The sequence below is a fragment of the Dermacentor silvarum genome, chromosome 7 (genome assembly GCF_013339745.2).
Source record: "Dermacentor silvarum isolate Dsil-2018 chromosome 7, BIME_Dsil_1.4, whole genome shotgun sequence".
NCBI lineage: Eukaryota > Metazoa > Arthropoda > Arachnida > Ixodida > Ixodidae > Dermacentor > Dermacentor silvarum.
Window position 1 is genome coordinate 20,416,251 of NC_051160.1, and position 7,865 is coordinate 20,424,115.

Here is a 7,865-nt window from a genome sequence, read left to right on the forward strand (position 1 = left end):
ATGTCATAGTCATGAGCATGACAATGGTTTCCGCCTTAAGGTCTCTTAGACACAGCTAAAGGGACTCCCGAGAACTCATGACATGAATGTCATGACATGCGTGTCATGTAGGTCATGAAAGAGCCGCCTACGTCTTGGTACTCTAAATGGTCGTTTCGTTAACTTGGGAGCCTCCCCGCACACTGCTTCGCATAACATCGATTCCCACAGGGCGTGGGATATCTGCCGGGTTCTTTTTTTTTTTTTTTCGTCTTGTTGAGGGGAATAAACACCACAGCATTATCAATGTGAGCTAAATGATTAGTTGAAAGCATGCGACAAATGAAGCAACGGACCACTGAAAAGAAAAGCGCTAAGCGTTAGCCAAAAAAAAAAAAAAAAAAAAAGTGGCGTTTGGTCTGATGGCAACAAGCGAAAAGGTCATGACGAGGAAAACGACTGCACCGACTACGGTAACGACGACGATGACGGCACGACGACCCTGCGTCGTGGACAATCAAATCAATGAATGTAAAATCAAGGAGGGTATTTTTTTTTCCTCGTTGAATGTTTACGCCAAGGAGACATGACGATGATGAACGTGGGCACTCGCCGAGGGATGATGAACATGGGCACACGGTGAATGGAGCACACGTTTGTTGCTCCCAAATAAAGTGAGGCACTTTACCTTTGCTCACGGACGGCTTCAATAGTGCCTCACAACACACTAATGATAACATATAATTGAGAGAAGTGTCATGAAAGAAATTCAGGTAGTACATTCGTGTCGTTGCTCCTTCCATCAACTGCTTCAACAACCGTATTTCTTCACAGCGAAATTTCAGTGGTCTTTAAAGCAAAGTTGTGCCGTCATATGTCATATGTCTCTTCAAGGATTTTTTTTTTTTTTTTTAGTTTGTGCCTGCAAAATTGTCTTTGTAAAACAGAGTTGAAAGAAGTACTGGCCATCGATGAGTACGCCAACACCGCACAAGTATATGTTTTTTTTTTTAATTTTAATCTCGAAGTTTGTTGATAATAAAATGTACATAAATCTGGTAAGCGAATGAAAGATAACAAAAGTCCACATCTGACTCTGGGAAGTAAAAGTAGCACCCACTGTGAAAACTTTGAAGAGCCACCGCGTTCGTACAAATTAAATCTCCCTCACCCCTTAGGCGAGACTCTCGCAGACGTATCGATGTGAAACCGTAACTGAAAACGTAGTCAATTACAATCACTCCTTTAGAGCAAGCAGTAAAACATCAGGAAAAGACCACCCGACGCCATGCCACGCCCCTGTCGTTCGATCGCTCTCCCGCGAAAGCAATGGCCGCCCAATTTTCTTCAGAGCAAAAGTACCCAAAGAGGTAAAGACCAATCTTAAGTTGATGGAACGAGTGATGCCGAAGCCTTAACGTTCACTCCGCGCCTTCGCCAACACCGTGGTCTCCTCCTGTTTCTGACGTAATTCCCCTGCAATGCAGATAATGACGGCCTCCATGGCAGGGCAATAATCTAATTACGACGATTATTCGGGAAACGAGTATAAGCCTGTACAGCGTACAGGCTTTGAAAGTGCAACACTCGGCGTTAATCGATAGCCGCCGATCAACAATTGTATAGGTAGCAGTGAACCGGTATATCGAGGGGGAAAGGTGTTGTCGCGAAATGGAACAGCGTTCTACTCGCTGAGGTAATAAGTTACAAAGACTTTTTACTGACAAAAATGGCCGAGACGCAACCTTCGTGCCATCCAATGCAGGTTGTTTAGCGCCCTTTGTCAGAGCTTGAGAGGTTCTGTAACACCGAAAGAAAGCTGTATTGTAAGATTCGCGGGACATCAGTGGCGACGATCAAGCCGAAATATAAATGTCATCATCATCATCAGCCTATATTTATGTCCACTGCAGGACGAAGGCCTCTCCCTGCGATCTCCAATTACCCCTGTCTTGCGCTAGCGTATTCCAACTTGCGCCTGCGAATTTCCTAACCTCATCATCCCACCTGACTTTCTGCCGTCCTCGACTGCGCTTCCCTTCTCTTGGTATCCATTCTGTAACCCTAATGGTCCACCGGTTATCCATCCTACGTATTACATGGCCTGCCCAGCTCCATTTCTTCCGCTTAATGTCAACTAGAATATCGTCTACCCCTGTTTGTTCTCTGATCCACACCGCTCTCTTCCTGTCTCTTAACGTTACTCCTAAGATTTTTTCGTTCCATTGCTCTTTGTGCGGTCCTTAACTTGTTCTCGAGCTTCTTTGTTAACCTCCAAGTTTCTGCCCCGTATGTTAGCACCGGTAGAATGCAATGATTGTACACTTTTCTTTTCAACGACAGTGGTAAGCTCCCAGTCAGGATTTGGCAATGCCTGCCGTATGCACTCCAACCCAATTTTATTCTTCTGTAAATTTCTTTCTCATGATCAGGGTCCCCTGTGAGTAATTGACCTAGATAAACATATTCCTTTACAGATTCTAGAGGCTGACGGGCGATCCTGAATTCTTGTTCCCTTGCCAGGCTATTGAACATTATCTTTGTCTTCTGCATATTCATCTTCAACCCAATTCTTGCACTTTCTCGATGAAGGTCCTCAATCATTTGTTGTAATTCCTCTCCATTGTTGCTCAATAGGACAATGTCATCTGCAAACCGAAGGTTGCTGAGATATTCGCCATCGATCCTCACTCCTAATCCTTCCCAGTCTAAGAGCTTGAATACTTCTTCTAAGCATGCAGTGAATAGCATTGGAGAGATTGTGTCTCCTTGCCTGACCCCTTTCTTGATAGGTATCTTTCTACTTTTCTTGTGGAGAACCAAGGTAGCTGTGGAATCCTTGTAGATATTTGCCAAGATATTCACGTATGCCTCCTCCACTCCTTGATTACGCAATGCCTCTATGACTGCTGATATCTCTACTGAATCGAATGCCTTTTCATAATCTATGAAAGCCATATAGAGAGGTTGATTGTACTCCGCAGATTTCTCGATTACCTGATTGATGGCATGGATATGGTCCATCGTAGAATACCCCTTCCTGAAGCCAGCCTGTTCTCTTGGTTGACTGAAGTCAAGTGTTGTCCTGATTCTATTGGAAATTATCTTGGTGAATATTTTATACAATACTGAAAGCATATAGAATATAAATGTACGTCCCAGTTATCTTCGAAATACGGACCTAATGTTGATTTAAAGAAGACCGGCATGCATGGCGAGTTCTGCACGTGAATCCACCGACACTATATGGTACAGTATATTCCGCGAACGCAATTACGCAATGAGGCATTGCATCATCAAGAAGTACAGGAGGCATACGTGAACATCTTGCGAAATATCTACTAAGATTCCACAGCTACCTTGATTCTCCACAAGAAAAGTAGAACATTACCTATCATAAAATGGATCAGGCAAGAAGACACTATGTATCTAATGCTATTCACTGCACGCTTAGAAGTATTCAAGTTACTCAAGCTAGACTTGGAAGGTTTAGGAGGGAGGATCAACAGCAAATATCTCGGCAATGTTTGGTTTGCAGATGACATTGTCCTGTTCAGCAACACTGGGGATGAACTGCACCAAATGATTGAGGACCTTAACTGAGAAAGTGTAAGAATAGGGTTGACGATTACTATGCAGAAGACAAAGGTAATGCTCAATAGCCTGACAAGGAAACAAGAAAGCATGATCGCCAGTCAGCCTCTAGAGTCTGTGCAGGAGTACGTTTATCTTGATCCATTACTCACAGGGTACGCTGATCATGAAAAGGAAATTTACAGAAGAATAAAAATGCGTTGGTGTGCATGCGGCAGGCATTACCAAATCCCGATTAGGAGCTTACCACTGTCGTTGAAAAGAAAAGTGTACAATCATTGCATTCTGCCGGTGTTAACATATGTGGCAGAAACTTGGAGGTTAACAAAGAATCTCGAGAACAAGTTAAGGACCTCGCAAAAAGCGATGGCACAAACAATGTTAGGCGTAACATTAAGAGAGAGGCAGAGAGCGGTGTGGATCAGAGATCAAAACGGGGATAGCCGATATTCTTGTCGACATTAAGAGAATTAAATGGAGCTGGGCAGGCCATGTAATGCGTAGGGCAGATAACCGGTGGACCATTAGAGTTGCAGAGTGGGTTTCAAGGGAAGGGAAGCGCAGTCGAGGACGGCAGAAAATCAGATCGGGTGATGAAACTAGAAAATTTCCAGGCGCAAGTTAGAATCAGCGCGCTAAAGACAGGGGTAATTGGAGATCGCTGGGAGAGGACATCGTCCTGCGGTGGACATAAAAAATAGGCAGATGATGATGATGGTGATGATGGTGATGATGGTGATTCCGCGAACAAACGCTGGGCGGAAAGACGTAGTTTTGTACTCAATGGTGCAAGGCAACATGCTATGGGTACTGAACACATAACCACGTAGCCCGTAACAGAGTACTTCTGCAGCCCACTTCTACTCGCAGTCATGCGGGCTCTTTCCTATATTACCAGACGATGCCTCAGGCAGCCATGACATGTGTGAGCCTTGTCGCATAAATATACAGCAGTAGCAGCTACCGTTGTGGCCCAGGCTTCAAAGAATAAAAGGGTGAGCAAACGTTTTGGGGGAATGGATGCAACCGCGTATATCAAGTATGTGGATCACGCACCCATTGTACCACACAAACGTGGAGTGTTTTCCTCGGCCATAGATACGTGCCGCTTTCACTTAGTTTCACAGGAACAATGCACTTTTCTCTGACCGGAAATAGCAGCGCCAGCAAAATTACACCACCTTTCAGGTTTGAGCACTGACATTGTTATGCACATTTAATATGTAACAGTCTGGGAAGATTTAACATAGAAGGCATGCGCTGTGAATGTTATGTTTCGTGATATATGTTTGCGGGCTGTCATTCTCATAATTCTGAAGAGTAACTTAGTCAAGAACCTAGAACCTGGTATGAGAAAACAATTCAGAGAAGAACCTGGTATGAGAAAACAATTCAGAAAAGCGGCTGCGTCGAAACAACCTAGCAGTCTATTAGGGCGCGCGATGTCTTTCATGTTCCCAAAAGCTTAATATTTCTTTTGTTCCCTGGTTCTCTGCGAGCCGTCAAGGGGAGCGGACGTGCTTCACGTCGGCTCTGCATAACTGATGTCCTACTGCCAGACCATCGATCTGCACCGCCCAAACCCAGTTGGATTGTGTCCAGCAAGTTACCAGGGACCCGTAGACATCATTTTCAACCAGGTGGGCCCATTTTGGCGATTTTACGGGACTTTATCGACCACACCGGCGCCGCTGCTAAGGCCTAGCGACGACGCCGGGCCGCAGACGCGGCACTAGGCACGGCTGCCATGAGTCTTGCGCGAGGCTATGACCCGGAAAGCATGCAAGTAGTGGAGCTACAGCCTGCGAAGAAGCCAGTATTCGATGAAGCCACCGAATATGTCATTCGGAAGAAGTTAGAAGAACAGCGAGCGGCCGAGACGCGCGCCAGCTCTAAACAGCAGGAAGCGTTGCGCGGTGGGGACGCTATGGACGGCCACGTCACCACATCGACGCCAGGCAAAACGCTTCAACCGAAGCGTTGGAAACCGAAGGTGGTGCCCAAATTTGGTACAGAAGACGCTGTTGCGGTCGTAAAACCCAGGGGAACACTCAATTTGTCAAACTTCAAGGGCAGCAATCAAATCGGAGAAGCTATGTATGCTGCTGCCGGGGTCCCGAGCTCGTCACAGGCACTCACTATTTGGCCGGCGTGGGATCAGAACATAATTATTGTTGGAATTCGGGACGCACAGTTCATTCGGAACGTCCTTGCTGTCGAGAGTCTGCGGATTGGCGGCCGATTGCAAGTGGTGCAAGTCTACCTCAAGATGACGGACAACACGTGCCGTGGAGTAATTCAAGTGGATCCGAAGGTGTCGGAAGCGGATATTTCTGAAGCCATTTACTCGCCAGATGCTCCCGTGGTGGGTGTGCGGAAGTTAGGACAGTCGAACGCGGCAGCGATAACGTTCGAGGGCCGCAAGGTGCCGTTCAACGTATTCTACTGGGGAGAGGCTGTGCCGGTGCGCCTCTATCGGAAGACAACACCAGCTTGTACCTTATGTGGAACAGTGGGACATAGGGTGGATGTGTGCCCTAATCCGCGAGATGATCGCTGCCGAGCCTGCGGATCGGTCACTCCAGAGGAGGGGCACGAGTGCCAGCCCCGATGTCTAGTCTGCGGGGACCCCCATCTGACGGGCTCTGCGGACTGCACCTGGAAATACAGGAGAGGTGCGGGAGCCGGGCGGAAGCCTGGCGGAGGGAAATCCAGCAACAAGCGTCAGGCCAGAGGGGCCCGGAAGGATTCGGGGCCTGGATCGCAAGCTCAGAAGCAGGTCGCGGCTCCATCGCCGCTACCAGAAACGAGGACTGCAACGGGGGCCTCCCGGCAGGGACCTCAGGGAAGCAGTCGTCCAGCTGACAATCATAAAACTGGAGGAGCCGGAGCGGGAGCCGGGTCAGCGAAAACCACGAGCAGCAAGGTGAGCTGGGCAGAGGTTGCCGCTTCCTCGGCTCCCACGTTGGCTGCTGAGAAACTTAAGGAAGAAAATAGTAGATTAAGGCAGGAATTGGCAAAGTATAAAACTCAGAAACTTAGTGCGTCGGCAGGGGGTGCAGACGTGCCGGAAACGCCTGCGGAGTCTGCAATGGAGGAGGATGCTTCCCTCCCTCCTACTCAGCAGACAGAGGCCCCTGCCACTGAGGTTGTGGAAAAGCGGGAAGAGGAAAACAGTAACGTAGTGGCGAGGGAGACTGATAAAAAGGCTGCCGTCACACAGGAAGAATCCAGGATTGAGGCTGATGTGGAGCGGTGTTTGCAGAGGGAGCTTCCGCGTTTGGAGGCTCGCATAGCGCAAAATATACAGGCCAGCCTCGAAAGAACCCTACAAACTATTATTGAGAGAAGCGTTCAAGCAGCTATAGAGAGGGGCAGTCATGGCGCGGTAGAGCGGGTCCTACAGGGAATCTTGGAGCCCCATCTGATTAAGCTACAGGCCTTTGAAATCAGAATTGATCGTAAACTTCAGGAGCTTGCGGATTGCACGCGGTCAAAGGTTCCTAAACTTACTGGCCGGATGGGTAACAGGCAGCTTGGAGCTGACGATTTGCCCGACACCGGGGTGGAAACACCAGGCGCGGCGTCCTTGAGTATTCAACATGGCCCGCCCTCCTAAGTTGCAGATTTTGCAGTGGAACTGCAGGGGGTTTAAGAGGAAGAGGGAATCGCTACAGCAATACATTGAATCGTTGGAAAAATTACCAGATATCATTGCACTGCAGGACGTAAATGCGGAAGCCAAACTGAGACCATACAGCGCACATCAAACCAACTCATCCACTTGCATTCTGGTGCATAAGGATTGCACGGCTGTCACAATTGAACTGGAGTTAACCACTGAGGTGGAGCACACTTTTATTCAGCTCTTACCGAACGTACGTACTAGCAGAAGTGCGTATGTATTGAACATATATAGTCGACCAAAAAGCAGGGGTGCGTCTTTTGACGAGATTTTCCAAAAGGCGGCGCAATTGGCAAAATCAGCCCCTCTTATCATAGTGGGGGATTTTAACGCGTATAGCTTTTTGTGGGGTTATAGTAAGGAGGATATTAAGGGCAGGAAACTCGCTGCGGCCATATCAGACGTAGCTTTGACGATTCTTACGGACCCGCAGCATCCGACGAGGATTGGCAACAGTGTCTCGAGAGATACGTGCCCAGATCTCTCTTTGATTAAAGGAGCGAGAAATTATGAATGGCATAACACGCAGGAGACCTTGGGGAGTGACCACTGCATTCTCAAGATCTGCCTGGACTACAATAAGCATCGCAAACCGAGAGGGCAGGCC